At 41.8% G+C, this 16,378-nt stretch overlaps 1 protein-coding gene across 1 annotated transcript in view; it reads right to left on the bottom strand.

Annotated features, from left to right (window-relative positions):
- Positions 1 to 15,702, bottom strand: part of sox5 (SRY-box transcription factor 5) — a 218,736-nt gene extending 203,034 nt beyond the window's left edge. The window contains exons 1-2 of the mRNA XM_035614909.2: positions 15,499 to 15,702; positions 8,406 to 8,639 (exon numbers count right to left, since the gene is read on the bottom strand). The gene's annotated coding sequence lies outside the window, so the exon portion shown is untranslated. The remainder of the gene's footprint in view (positions 1 to 8,405; positions 8,640 to 15,498) is intronic.
- Between the last annotated feature and the right edge of the window lie 676 nt (positions 15,703 to 16,378).

Here is a 16,378-nt window from a genome sequence, read left to right as displayed (position 1 = left end):
TTTGAGTATGACAAAGCCTTGGAGTTATTAAAAATAAAAATAAAAAATGTTAATGCTCTCAATAAGGTTGCAAGCTTTGCGTTAACCCACCCACCCACCCACCCACCCACCCACCCACCCACCCACACACACACACACACACACACACACACACACACACACACACACACACACACACACACACACACACACACACACACACACACACACACACACACACACACACACACACACACACACACACACACACACACACACACACAGGGCTGAGCAGGGGTGATCTCCTACCACCTCTGAGTCATCACATCGTGGGTTCACATTGTTCTGCTAAAACTGACTGAAGTCAACTAAGCCGAGTTGGACTAGACAGTCTGAGCTGTAGTGAACTAGACTGAGATCAACCCAAAGGCAATTTGAGCCATGAGCGCCATCAGACTTTTTCCTCTCGCCTAAACGTTCTTCATCATTGCCAAACAAATTTTCGTACAGATATACACACACACACATTTTTGCACACTAGGCATCCAATGACACATGCTGTACATACAAAATGTGCAAATCTACAATGCAGAAAATGTTGAATGTACATTACAACGTATACGACCGTCGAATGCTTTCCCTTCATCGGCACTACTTGTCTTCTACTTCTGGTAGTCCAACACACACACAACATATGCCGTCACACACAAACATGCTGTACACGAATGCATCACACAACCAAGTTACGGAGAAAAGAAACAAACACAAATCCTCTTTTGCTCACTCACAAGGCCTCAAAAAAATAAAAAAGTTTTGTGGCTGACGAGCGGGCTGCTTGAGTGGCAGAGGCGACAGGGGCCAATTTTAACATCGTACACAAAACACTACATTAGAGAAGCGATTCCCTGTCTCGCCACAACACAAACATTCACTTATATATGATAATAGGAGGGCACCGAGCTCAATGTGACAACGAGGGGGGGGGGCGCTGCACAATGCTGAGCTGCGCCTGCAGACAGAGTGATCCCAGATGTAATCTGCTCCAAAGAGAACAGGGGGGAGAGAAAGGAAGAGGAAAATACGCGTCTTTTGTGTGCAACACAATTTGGAGTTTGGATGGTTTGACAATGAAGCTGTCAACGACAAAGCGCAGACAACAGCCTGTTGTTAGAGGAGATCTCCTCCTTGGAGGAGATATTGATGCTGAACAGGAGCTGAAACACAGGAAACGGTGTGATACAGGAAGTGCTGGCAGCCCTTCCAATCACAGTTGGTGAGTGTACTGTAAGTGGAATATGATTGCAGACTTCAGCAGTTGGTATGAATTGCAGTGTTCCTCTCTAATGTTTAATGTAGGTTTGAACAAAAGGACCGTCTATGGGAAGCAAAGTGGAGGAAAAGTGTGAAAGTGGAAGTTTGCACCTGCTGTGTGAGTTTGTTATTTATACGTATGTGTGTTCTGGCATATATGTGTATGTACAGTATGACGAGCTTGTTTGTTGCACTTTAAAAGAGCAGTTGAGAGTTTGAGGAACTGTGAGATAAGGTGATCGATATTGAGGTCATATCTGCGCAGGACAGGTTTAGCTTAGTTTAGCATAAAGACCGGAGGGCAGGGGAAAACGTCTAGTCTCCTAAAGCAAATGTTTACATGTAATTATTGTTTTAATCTTGAAAATGAACCTGGAATCATTCAACAGAGGTCTGTCTTTTTCATCCCCAGCTGTCAATACTATATATGAGCAGTATACAGTACAGGGGAACGTCGCACATACAGCTCTGATTAATCGGTGTAATGCTCCTGACCCAAGGGTGATGAATGGGTCACTGAGATTAAATAAAAACAAAGATTCCTCTTTTATTTCATGTTTACAGTCGTGCACGGAAAAATGTATTTAAATTTTAATCAGCCACACACAGAAGCTGTTAAACAAGAGCTATGTTCAGACATGCACTGAGGTCCGGACATTTTCCTTGACACTTCCTGGGCTGTATGTGAGAACACAAATGTCCCTCCAGAAATTTGCCAGAACTTTTTCTTTGCTCTACCCAAACTTTACAGAATGCTCCTGAATGTTTCCTGCCGGACTCTGACAATCTCCGGCTGCGTTCAACATATGTGACAGCAAGCGGAGATCATGTCTGGCTTAGGTGTGACGAATAAAATGAATTCTGACATGATAGTTTTTGTTGGAAAGTCATGAAGCAATCCAGCTGCCTCATCGGTTTTCTACCACTGTGACACACTGCAAGGGGTTAAAATAAGTCCAACCATTTTTTTAACATTTGTATATCTTATATTCTTTATATTTTGTAAGGTGTGTTGATATGTGCCTTATGCCTTGCTGCTGTAACACTGACATTTCCCAGTTTGGGATCAATAAAGTACTTCTATCTATCTAAACAAACAAGATGCATTTTGCTAAAACAGACTTCCTGACGTCTTAACGCCAGCTCTCTCACCAACCTATTTCCCAGAATATTATCCTTTATTCCTTTAAAGATGCCCGCCAAAGGACAATGATACACAATGATCAGGAAGAAGAAAGAGAGAGCACGAGACGTAGAGGAGAAATCACGAAGGAATTTCTCCCTCTCTTGGCTTATATAATCTATTATTAATAAAATTTTCGCGTGGACCCTTAAATTTTTTTGGGGGGGGGGGGGGGATCACATTGAGCAAATTAATGAGGTAAACGTAATGATCTGAGATGATCAAAGGATATCAGTGTTGGGCAAAGTATAGCCACCAATTAGTAAAACAAGCGCAGGAAAGGGACTAAAATATGCACCACCGCGCCTGATGAAAAGACAGGGTCAGAGAAAATGGACTAATTTCACAAATGAAACGACGTGCTCCAAGACAGGCCCAAGTGTGTGTGTGTTCCCCTGGGTCTATGAGCAGAGAGAGTGAGAGGGGTCCCATAAGAGCAGCAGGAGAGGAGCTGGCTTTACTTTGATAACAATAATAAGGTATTTCTCTCTCCCTCTCTCACTGTCTCCTTTTTATATCCTTCATTGGCACAATGAGCACTGCCGCTCTCGTTTGATCCATGAAAGCAGCTTGTTATGTTTTTGTTGAAGAGTTTGATGCACAAAGGAACATGAGGGCGGCCTCTGTCCGACTTGGACTTCGGTTCATTAGGAAGGCCTCAAGGGGTGTACTTCTTTTTGTTGCTTCTTGTTTCATTCTCTTTTTTTATTTAGGGATCATATTAATTCTTATTATTTTTATTTTAAAAAGGTGGGAGCTGCTTGACCCACTCATTGACTACAATGTTTCATTGGGTGTGCAATTGTCATCACAAAACTTTTGTGATAAAGACACAGAGCGGGGAAAGGAGGGGCTAAAGGGTATCAAATCCTTTATATGTAAACAATTCAACAATGAAGCAACAGCGCAAAACACTATGTCAATCTAGAAAGTCTGAGATGAATATTTTCTGGGATTGCGACATTTATTACTCAAGTACATTGCAGTAAGCCCAGCACATGTTAAGTATAATTATTATATTATCAATAATTATTCTCCTGATAAACAACTGTTTTGGTTATGGCTATATTAAGATAGTTTTTAGGATTAGGATTTACAACTCAAGCACAATTGAAGGTGATGCAATGGAATCTGATTGGTTTTCTAGTCACTCAGAATATTATCACAGGCATAATATTTAGTTCAGCTTTCAACTCAATGACAATGGATCACTTAATGCTTGCAGAATGTTGGAGACAAATTTAACAGTCTCTTCTGATTAATTTTAATCCTGACCTCGAAAAAATAAAAGAGAGACCACAAAGAGGAGGGGGTGTCGACTTTGTGGTTTCATTTGTGTATTCTCCTAAGCCTCTGTATGTCTATGTGATTGAGAAAGACAATGTTAGGACAAGCCACTTAAGCTCATTAGTTTAATAATTCATACATCTTGGCAAAGCGCTCCTTGGCCTCTTCCACGCAGATATATCATTAGGTAGATGGACAGAAAGAGGAGAGAACAAGGATAAAGGATACAGTCTAAAAGAGAGAAAGACAAGAAGAGTCAGAGTCAGACTCAGAGCGAACACTTAATTATGTACTTCAATCAAGTCACTGTGGAACAGTGGGTTACACCGCTGACTTTGGTACAGAAGGTCGGGGTTCAGTTCCAGGTCATCCCAATGGGGGCCCTTAGGCAAGGCCCTTAATGCTACCTGCCTCGATGATTGTAAGTCGCTTTGGACAAAACCGTCCGCAAAATGAATGTAATGTAATGTAGAAGTAAAGTATAAACTTCACCGTTTCTGGTTTTCCTCTGATTTACACCAATCACTTCTAATATTTTGAAAGTGGGCACACTGAAAGACCGGACATGGTTTACATTTACAGTATTAAGTGCACTGAAAACAAAGTTAAAGGTACTGTGTTTGGACCACTTCCTACTTCTGCACATGCACCAGGACACATGTACACAGGTGAAGCGATACATACTCATGCCATTAGTTTCAAGCTGGTCAATTCTGGAGCCATGCACCAGCAAAGGCTGTGTTTCCACAGCAGGTGCTTTCTCCAGGAACTAGAAAAATTTGCAGGAACTAAGACCTTAGACTAGGGTCTAAATTAAGCTCTGGTAAAATCTTTATACCACACAAAAAACTCCCTACTCCAGGGGTAGTACTTTACGAAAGTACAAGTGACTGAGTGGATGCTGATTCAGGGAGACGGAAACCGTGGATGTCTTAAGCAGAAGTATTTATTATAAGACCTCAATATATATCAAGGAGATTTCTGTTTCGTTTAAACAGATCAACAAGGTGGTCAGTGTATGGCGACAATTTGCCTGTTCCCGGTCTCTGTAGTGTAGTTAGTTTAGGGTAATGTCGTCATCTCCCCGCGACTATGACACCTCAAGAGAGACTTCAGCTGCTCGATGATTGTTGGGGCTTGCCACAGACAGTTTGACCTTGCTTGGTGCCTGAGAAGACTCGTCTTAACAGTTTCTCAGGGGAGGATAGACAAAATTCCACGACAACAAGAACCTTTGGGGTGGGGCTTACAGCTCTTAAAATTCCCGATTGGTCGAATCCTCCTGCATTTAATTGCAGACAGTCCATCACCGAAATAGCTCATTATGTCTGTGTCCTTACTCTAAAGCTAGCATTTCGGATGTGTTGAATACGCTCTGTTGCTAGTGCTCATCTCTTTTCCAGCAGGCTAATTTGTCTAATCTCCCCTCGACTTTAGACCAGGACAACAACAAGCTGCAGGAACATTTTTTGTTCCCTGGAAAAAGTCACACACATGCACACACACACATGCAATGGCTTCTTGTGTCAAATTGCTTGTTGGATAACTTAACAGCATCATGAATTCAGGGAGTGAAACAAAATTTGCATCCTTATCTCGGGGACCCCACATGAACCAGGACACTCACAAGAGACAACAGAAGCAAAGAGCCTGACTTTTACGCCCTACATATGTGTCAAAGTCCAAAAAAACAATGCATTCTACATTTCTTACAATGCAGCTCAATATCAAAATTCAGTAAAAATTCTAAGAAGCCTCCTCCATAACCACAGTAGACAAAATACCACTTTAACAACTAATGTTATAAATCGTTCAGCTCAAACTCCTGGGAATGTAGAAATATGAACAACCTTGCAAAAGATGATGCATTTGCACTTCGTTTCAGACAGGGTATGTTGGATTTCATATTATTTCACATGAGACAGAAACATCCACAGTCATTTCTCAGCTGTTAAGCAGGCTGATTTTGGACGTGAGCGTGTACAATTATTACATTTCGTTTTGATAGCTGCTCATTGCAAAATTTCTTTCACAAAAAAAAAAAAAAACTCCACTTCAAGTGCACTAGCATCTCTGCAAAACTGTAGAACTGCTCCAATTTCCACTCAGCTGTTAAGGTTTAATTATGCCACAAGTCACACAAACACACTCTGATAGAGGCAGAAGAGTAGACGGGTGTTCTCCAACAACCCACCACATGTTGGGGGATTGTTTACCGCTTCCTGTCTTGTACCAGATCAACACCCCGTTAAAGCATTGACACTCAAACATGCTCCCCTTCCTCACCTTAGCCTGTGCTTTTGCGAGTGCATGTGCACATGCGTGTGTGCGTGTGAGAGAGAACAACTCATCAGTCGCATTGGGAAATTACCATTCAGCGACTGACAGATGTCTCTGTCTGTCTGACTCTTACCTGCATCTAACAATGTTTTCTCGCTCTACAGGCCCCGGGACATGTGTACACTCACTCCAACACACACACACACACACACACACACACACACACACACACACACACACACACACACACACACACACACACACACACACACACACACACACACACACACACACACACACACACACACACACACACACATATTCATGCAACAAAACAAACCTTGTGTATGTGTGTGCGTGTATTTCTGTATACAGTATATGTTTGTGTTTTCATCGCTGTGGAATAAAAAGGAGCGGAAACCAATCCCTGATGCCACAGCCCGATAACAATATCAACCACTGCCAAGCTCACCCGGACACACAACAACAGGGAGGCAGCAGCAGCAACTGATACCGTACGACTATAAATAATACACACAATTCAGTGTAGCTACAGTATGACTCAACTATGACTTCAATTGGCTCTTCAAATGAACTGAGCGTTGTGGGTGTAGGAAATGCACAGAAAAGAATGTGTCTAATAATAACGTCCCTAGCCAGAGGGGCAATATGTCAGCTCTCAAAGTAAAGCTACTTGATCTCTCCCATTTGTCGCGTATTAATTAACGTTAATTCTCTCTAATGGAGAGAAATGATTCGACGTCGGGTTACTTCAGCCCTTATTGATGATTCACAGAAATGTTTCAGTAGGTTTTTTTAGGAGCAAAAAAAAGTAGTAGATCACAGGAGCACAGGAGTACGCTCTGCCAGTTTCTCAAATCATGAATGAATGAGGAAGTTAGTCCCTTAACTCTTCATGAGAAAGGAACACAGTTAAAGTAGGTTGCTGTGGTCAAAGCCACACAAGCGCGCGCCCCCCCACACACACACACACACACACACACACACACACACACACACACACACACACACACACACACACACACACACACACACACACACACACACACACACACACACACACCTCTTAAGCTGTTAAGGCTGGCTTTAGCTGGCAGGACCCTGGGGCAAGTAGGGCTCGTTAGAAAGGAGACACCAGGAGTTTGACACATAGAAGTGCACGAAAGGTGTGAAGAGGATCGTGTACTTGTGAGGGAAGAATTCACTTTCCGTGGTTGATTCTATGTAGTCTTCTTTTTGTTATGACATGCTACGTGGTATAGGTTAAAAAAAAAAACAATCACAGAACCATTAATGTAACTATTTACCTACACTGACTGCACCACCTACAACACATCACTACACATAAATACTGAGCTACAGGTCAATGACATTCACGTAGCCTTGTCACAGTAATAAACCGTATTCAGCTTGAGGTCAAAAACCCCTTGAACCATTCCTGGAACTGTAATGCCGCCAACACATTATTCGGTGTGTAACCTGTTTACTCGGGTGGTTTTACCAGAACGACATTAGCATAGACTGAGCAGAGGAGGTCTGTGTTACTGAACTTCAAAATAAAAATGTGACCACAGTCTAAATCAAAAAGCAGTGACTTTTGAGCCGGCTCCAGGGAGCAAAAACACCTGGGTGTTGTGGTTGAATTTAAGGCTCAGTTCTGGGGGGAAAAGGCTTTTTTTGTCACCAGTCCCTGTCATGGAGAACAATATGTGTAATATTTTAGTCACACAGTCAGACATTTAACGTAAAAGCTACTTAATGGCCAAAAATCTGAAAAACCACCCACAAAAAATCCATAAAGTTCCTTAGAAACTTACTGTAAACTACTGAATACCAAAGACAAACAGTCAAATCCACATGGGGATACTTTTGCACATTAAAGAATATCAGAGGCAGAATATAAGTCTCTGTATTTATAATACAACATGAATGCCATGTCTCAGAGAACCAATCCTCTACTACCTCTCCATCTCTCACCCTTCCTCCTCTATGCTTTCCGAGGAGCAGGGTGGTGATTGGCGCAAAGAAACCTCCTTCAGTCCAATCCCTAATCCCCAGCAGGCTTTTACAACATACGAATAGAGGAGGACCGGTGACGGTTCCCTCGCTGTCACAAACCGAAGGTTATTTTTTCTTTGCTACAGCTGTGGCGGTATCGGAAGCAGTGGAAAGGAGCTGGTGTATGGGAGAAGCAGAAAGAGGCGCTCAGCCACGATTGACTGTCTGCCTGCCGTGCGCTGTGCGCTTCAGAGAGCAGAGTCACGCTGCCAACGCGCCCCATGTTGCCGGCGCCTCCAAAACTTAAACGATGATGGCAGGCATTTCTCTCGCTGTAACAACTTACCAGATGCTGCGTTGTTCAGGAGGCTGTGTTTCCTGTGAATCTGTCTCTGTCCATCTGTCCCAGGGAAAGGCAGAGAGGTGATGGAGGTCGGGGAGGCTGCTGCTGCTGCTGCTGCTTCTGCTGCTCGTGCTGCTGGTGATGGGGATGGTGGGTTGGGTGCTCACATTGATTTGTGTCACTTCTCCGTCTCTGTCTCGCCACTCCACCTCTTTCCTGCCCGCTCTCTGTACTTCACTTCACATTACACACACATGCACGCACAGACACACACACACATGCATACATGAAACACACGCACACCAAAAGGTTTGGGCAAAATTACATAAAGCTGAGGTACCAAAGGGCAGAGTCGTCACTTTGTTTCCTCTCCAGCACACGGCACAGCCTCTGAGCCAAAAGAGCTACCAACAGTACAAGAGGCCAGCCAGGGTCTCCTCAAAACATGTCAAGTGTCAACTTCTATCTTGGGCTTGGCAATAAAAGGATAACAATTACTATTGCAATATAATTTTCATCTGTAGAAAATATATTTAAAGGTCCCCTATTATGAAAATTACTATAAACAATTACAACCCAAAGAGGTCCCCCATCAGAATTAAGTTGGGGAGCCTCATTGATCACACCTTATTTTGCAAACAGGGTTGTTGTTGTTTTTTTTTAAACAAAGTGGGCAAGCTTGAGCCCTGAAGCAACATCCAGCTGTAGACTGTCAGAGGGAATAACTTCTGAAGTGTCACCATCAGTAGTTGTTATGCATGTCAACTGCGCACAAAGCTTTATTAGCCAGATTAATCTAGAGCAAGCCAGGTTTCTGCCAGCCACAGTGACAGGCTCCACTGGCTGACTAGCAGGTTAGCAAGCTAGACGGCTATTGCCGCTGATTACATTATAGTCAGGGGAGCGTCACAATAGGGTAGGCAAAGCAGGTAATTGCTTGGGTGCCGGTTCAGTTTGATACAGGGGCCCCCAGTTCCCTTTTGCCTGGGAAACCCCAAAGTCCCTTGAAACACTCTTGATCATGGTTTCCTTAGAGCTAATAATCTACAGATACATATATAGTATCACCACATTTGGTGGCTCTGTGGAACCTTTTAGTGTCCTTCAGCTCACTGTTTTTGTTTTTAACAGCTTTAACTGTTTTGGTTCACTGTTCACATGCTTGTTTTCTGCTCCGATAGACTCAATGTACCGGTCCTTCCCCCCCAAAGACGACGACGACGACAACAACAACAACAAACAAAAATGTAAGCAGCTTGGTGGTATCACAACAAAGTGGAGCATTTAACAGAGGCATGTCTGAGGCCGAAAACACGGTAAAGCCAACACGATAAGAATGAGATTGTTCATTGGTTCACTGCTTGCGCATTTTCACGTTTTTCCTGGAATTCTAAAAGATAGCGGACAGTCGACGTAACATGCATTCTCTATTATTTTATTCTCATTATTTAAATGCTGTATTTGACTCCAATCGCTAAAGGGTCAGAGTCAGGGTGTGTTGTCATTGCAGCCTAAAGTGAACAACAGGCGAAAATTAAGAATGCGTTGTTGTTGTTGTTTTTTAAACAAATCATCACTGAATCTTATAACGTCAATGAAGGTATCTCTCTTCTTCGTCCATATTTTAATATCTGACACTGTCAGCGGCAATGGAACTATGAGTCTACTGTACAACCAATCACATTGCCATCTCTTATCATGCTGTGACCCTACAACATGGCCGCAACCGTACAGGAGCTCATTCAGCAGCTGAATACAGGGTTTACTGACATTTACAGTCCGTCCCGTTTGTTTTATATCAGTACTTCTCAGTTGTATGTAACAATGATTCCTTGCAATATTAATTATCGCTCAATAAAGTGACTTGGGGCCAGATAAGCAGCAGAAAATGGCCAGATGGATTAAAACTATTTTAAATAATTAACGTGGACACCTGCATGTAATTAGTTTATGGAGTTTCTAGTTAATCAGCGGTGTTTAATGCAGGTGTGTTGGTGCTGACTGAAACTACATAAATATATATACACACACACACACAACAAATTATAGCTACTGTCACTGTGTAGCTTCCTAGATTAATAATCTAATTTGTCAATTAAATTCAATCTCTCTCCCAGTATTTGACCAGGTATTTTAATTTAAAAGGAGAGTGAACATTGGACACATATTCACCTTGTGGTCAGCGACACTTCCAATTGGCGCCACCGTGGCTCAGTGTGCGCTGTTAGTGTAAACATGCAAGCCTCTGCTAAACACGTGAACCTTTTCATCTTACGCGCACAGTTGAGCTGCTCAAAACCGAGTGTGTCAAAGGGTTTCCTTCATCTGTCGAGAGTGAAACACTCACCGCTCTCTGGACATTTCTTTGACACCTAATCACGTTAATCCTCGTTCGCTCCTCACGTCAAACTGGCAAACTCATTTACCACGCGTTTGCGCAAATTTAAAGAGCCCGCCCTCCTACTTCCCTATTGGTCCATGGCGCTCACCAACTCGCTCACTCATTGGCTGCCCTAACGCTGCACTTTGCGTGAGCCAACCGGAGCCTGCCTGTGTGGACACGTGATGCGAGTTTACCGCAGCAAAAAAAGAGAAGTAAAAGTACACTTTTTTAGTGTATTTAAAGGTTGGACAGCTGCCTGGATTTTGGTTGTAGAATCAGAGTTGTGATTGGATTGTTCCCTCAAATCTTATCTGAAACATGACAAATGCAGGTTATTATACTATAAAAACCTGAACAAATACAGACTGTTGATGTAGACACTTTCATACAGGATATGAAGATTCATTGATAATCCATCAACAAGTTTGCGTGGTCGGATTCCATCCAGATTTCTTGCTCGACCACCTGACAGTATAAATGCACCCAAGATGCATCGAGGACAGGTTGCTGTCCAAGTGGCAACACCACCTCCAGAGGTGCTGTTGTGCTTATTGTGTCACCAATACAGTACACATGCAACAACTACGAGGGTGGAAATATGTAATCTTATGCGTTTGTTTCATACTAGGTAGCAGCTATAGCTGCCATTACACAGTAAACACACAGAGCAGTCCTCTCCTTTGTCCACAGCTATGGACTGTTGTGGTTGGAGTGTGAAGATGAAACCTGGAGTCTGCTTCCAATTTGGTCCAATGACAGTATGCCAAAATTATAAGGCACCCTCATAGATGGATATCATCTTCCTCTATTCTTCTATCTTGTTTTTAGTTATTGTATTTTTTGGGACCCACGGAAATGAGAGGAGGATTGTAATGGGAGCTGGACAGAGAGATCTGATCAAAATCTGATTTCAATGTGAATGTGACATAGGTTGCTTTCAGACATGCAATGAAGTTCACACAGTTTCCTCATACATTTCCGGAGGTGCTGTATGTGAGAACACCAATGTCCGCAAATTATTGCTCCAGACGTTTCCGAAACTAGTCGGTTTTGTGTTCGACAAAATTCTGCACCACCACCATGCAAACATTGAATTAGATGTCCTCCAGAGTAATAACAAATGAATCAACAGGCGTTACAACTCATTGCCCTTGAAAATGAAGTTTCTTCATAACGGCACTGCTCACCGGGAGCAAAGATCCACTCACAAATTCACTTATTGCATTTACGTCAAATCAGAAGCAGCAGTCCACTGACACGCAGGGACGTTGTGTTGGTCTGCTTTCTTCGGGCGCGTCCTCACACGCCTCAAGACAAACATTTGTGTCAGTGGAACTGGTGCTGCTGATTTTATAAAAAAACAAAACAAAAACAAGGCGAAATTTTGAGAGTGCTCACTCCAATTATTTGAGAGTGTCAGAGACTTGGAAGGGAAGCGCTGGAGCTTTACTGAGAGACTTTGTATTGGTTTAGATTGTCAGCCATTTGTAGTTTGAAGACATGATGAAGATGACTGCCTGTATCAGGAAGAGAAACAGAGTCAATAGGATTTATTTAAAAAAATCTTTATGTAGTATGTATAAATAGGGTGCTATAAGTCTATCAATTTGCGTACATTGGTATTTGTGTCATGATACCATTGTTATACCAAGCTTTTTTTTATTTACGACTACATCTCTGTTTCACTCAACCACAAATGATTCAGTGTATGCCTCACTGTACCTCACTCCCTCTCTCTCTCTCTCTCTCTGTATGTTTGCTTGTTTCTAATATGCATTTTGCTGCCCACTGTACCTTGTAAATGCCACAGTGTGCCTGTGTGGAGAAGGAAAAAAGGCTCTGGGGCAATCGGCGAAAGCACGGGGGCAGATGCGCTTCAAAGGCTGTCAAAACTATATTATATGGTTGATCCCTGTCCAATTCACTTTCACAGTTCAACAGTTACTGTACGTTAAAGCCGGAGAAAACAAAAGCATTTCTCAGAGGCGTATCCTCATGTTGAAGTTAGCTCACACAAGAGGCCTTGTCTTTGTATGCGTGTGTGTGCGTGTGTGTGTGCGATTGGGGCAGTGGTCAAATGAGGGAACATCTAAATAGACTGACCACATAGGTCAGATTTGACACACTTTATTATTCATTCACTGTCTGTGCTCAGCTGCGCTTAGCTCATCAGTACACATGTACACAACGCACACACACACACACACACACACACACACAACCTCCCCTAGGTGCAGCTTTTACTGCGCATATGCGCCTGGACGATGCACAAATGTCAAGAGCAATAACTGGGACGTCAATCCAAATTCACCCTCCTCTCTTCAGTGTTCAGCAGCTAGGTAGCTCAGGGAACAGTCTCTCTCTCTCTCTCTTTCTCTCTCTCTCTCTCTCTCTCTCTATGTGTGAGCCTGTATGTGTGTCTTAACTTCTGAAAGTACACCTGTTTGATTCCTGCCACCGGCTTTAAAATCCCCCAATACATTCAGCTCAATTAAATACAAGTCAAAATTGAATTTCATTCAGCCACTGAAATAGTATCTGGAGTTGTACCTGACCACAGGCGCTGTGGGAGGAGGAGTGGGGTGAAATGTTAAAATGATAGAGTTCCCCAGTAGATCCATTTATAAATAAGGGTTTTCTGACCAATTTGATGTTATTATTCCATTGTCCTCCTTATGTGGCTATTAAAGTAAATTAAGACATTTTACTTCTACTTTTTTTATTTTGACAATACAGTCACAGTATGCAAATGTAGCACTTTGTTTGTCAGGAAAAGTATATAAACACATCATATATTCTATGTAATGTTCCCATTAACCTGATGTATATATTTATCTGTGATTAATAGAGTCTTTATTGGCCATGTGATGTCAGTTTTGTTGGCTGAGCAAAGTTTTGTCGTCACTTCATTCTCCTGTTTGACTCCCATAGTCCATGTTTTAATAATTTCAACATGTTGCAGTTTGAGGAGAAGGTCGACTTTACCAAGTAACATAAAGATCAAATAACATAATAATACACAAATATGTACTTTACCTGCCTGTACGATAATATCAAAACCAAAAAATGAATAGTTATCGGCATTAAACATAATTTAATTGTTGAAAATTGTTAAAAACCCTTCGGACAGTTTACATTTTCCAGATAAAAGTCATACATATGGTGAGGATTTTTAAAGCTAATCCCTGTATTTTCAGACTCGGTATATCAAAAAGGATCTATTTATAGGAATACAAATGACAACACAACACTTTAGAAAGAACTCTACTCCTGAGCAGCTAAATGAATGGCATGTGGAAAATTAAAATTAATAAAAAAAAAACAATGTATAGACTTGTTTTAGTATGTCTCAAATCCTGACTACAGCCCTGTCTCCTTTGTCCGATTGTGGAACAAAGATATTCATGTTTTCATGCTAATATGACACACTAATCTGCTTTTTTCCCCTCTTTTTTTTTACAAAGCAATTTGTGTTTTCGGAGTTTCCATGTTCCGGTTTATTTTGGGATGTTTCCAAAATCAGTGTTGGTGTTCTTTCTTCAAAACCCGGCATCAGAAATGCCCTAATTTGTTAAAAGCTGCTCCAAATCAAGTGCAAGTCCAGCCTCCTCTCGTTCCTCCCTCTTCCATCTCTGCACAGCGTCATGGATGTTGCTGCGTGTTGTTTTGTTTGTGTGTGTGCTTGTTTGTGTGTGTGTGTGTGTGTGTGTGTGTGTGTGTGTGTGTGTGTGTGTGTGTGTGTGTGTGTGTTTGTGTGTGTGTGTGTGTGTGTGTGTGTGTGTGTGTGGGAAGGATGGGAATCAGAAAGCCTGGGCTATGATATATGCCTGCCTCATAATGCTCAATCTGAGAAAGGCCTCATTGTCAATTTATGCTCTTTTCACGGGGCACAGAGCTGTCGCTGGCCTCTCGGCCGATTCCATACATTCCTTTGCAGTCAGCAGAGATTTTACGATGCCATAACTCTCGTTATCCATTTAAAATTTTCAATTAGCAATAATATGTTTGATGTAATTCATCCCTTGAAGAAAATCACTGATTTTATACCCATGACAGAGCAAAATTATTCAATGCTATGGGCCGATTTAGGAATTTCTGTGGTAAATATACATGGACGAGAATGGCTTGGTAGCCTGACTTCGATACTATTAACAAGAGCAAAAGGAGCACACACACACACACAGAGAGAGAGAGAGAGAGACAGAGAGAGAGAGAGAAAGAGCCATGCATTGCTCTTTGCCTGTATCTGCTTTGAATAACTTGTAATACAGCCACCTTCCATACATCTGGCAGCCTGTACCAGACCTCTGGGACCTAAACCTTAAGAGGCCAGCCAAATGACATCCTGCTGGGGCAACAAGGAAGGATTTTAATATTATCACGTGTCTATCAACTTGTTAAGATGGTAAAGATACTAGTATATGCTGTGTGAACATAAACACGCATTTTCACACACAGACAGTAATACTTCCATATTACATCTGTATCGCAGGTTGTTTAATCAATAGTCAACAATTTCTTTGATGATGTAATTGGCAAGCTTTATAGAGAAAATTGCAAAATATGAATAGAATACTCTTAATAAAAGCAACTGTTGAATAACAAGATTTGAGTTCTGTATATGAGCATCAATTTGTGCATTTCCAAACTCCAGCTGTAAGTATATTTCACACAGAGGAGAGATCATTTTGTGGGACGCATCAATAGTCTTACCTCCTGTCATGTGCTGTATCTCCACAGATGAAGCTCGCTCACATAGCTCAGGCTTAACCACCCTCTAGTGACTGGAAACCAACACTGCAATTCACTCCACAGCAGTCTCCATTTGTCAGGGAGCAACTTCAGATCCCCTCACCTCGCACCTCTGTTTCTACATACATGTATAAGTATATTTTAGTCTCCGCTAGACAAGCATTGCATGATACATCCATTGGCCGTCCGTGCTATTTCCAGCCTGAGAAATGACAGAGAAATGCAGGAAGTCGTTGGAACATAAACAAGGCGCAATGGAGGAAGCAAGGGTCAAGGCGGCACTTCCTGTTCCAAAACCACCTCTGCGTGTCTTCGAGCAGCAGTGACAGAGTGGAACTGCAATTATCGTTATCAAGCTCCTTGTTTTACACATTTCCTTCATTCTACAAACATAAACTGTACATGCTGTAATATTTTCAAGGACAAGCCAAAAGCTTAAATTTTTTATAGCTTTGTATGAAAATCAATGTGTTTGTAAGACTTCTGTTTTCGAATATATAAACCTTTTGTTTGTCTATCACCTTTTATTTTATCTACTGTATCAGTTGCCCTATTATTGATCATTGTTTTGATAAGATTTTGTATATAAAATGTCAAAATAATGGCAATTACTCATTTCGTGTTAAGATTTGGCCAAAATGATAATAATAATAACAATCATGATGATGATTGACATTTAAAAAAGGAAGTGAATGTTTCAAGCTACAACCAGAATTATATTCTTTTAGTTGAGGATAAATTGTTATTCAAACATTCTTAGCACAGCTGCCTCATATTTTAACTAATGACAAAGATGTATACTTTATTTTCCGTAGGGGAAAATGGTGCAAATTATATGGGA

The sequence above is a fragment of the Scophthalmus maximus genome, chromosome 12 (genome assembly GCF_022379125.1).
Source record: "Scophthalmus maximus strain ysfricsl-2021 chromosome 12, ASM2237912v1, whole genome shotgun sequence".
In the NCBI taxonomy this organism is placed as follows: Eukaryota; Metazoa; Chordata; class Actinopteri; order Pleuronectiformes; family Scophthalmidae; genus Scophthalmus; species Scophthalmus maximus.
The sequence above is the reverse complement of the archived record's forward strand: the minus strand, read 5'-3'. Positions and strand labels throughout refer to the sequence as shown.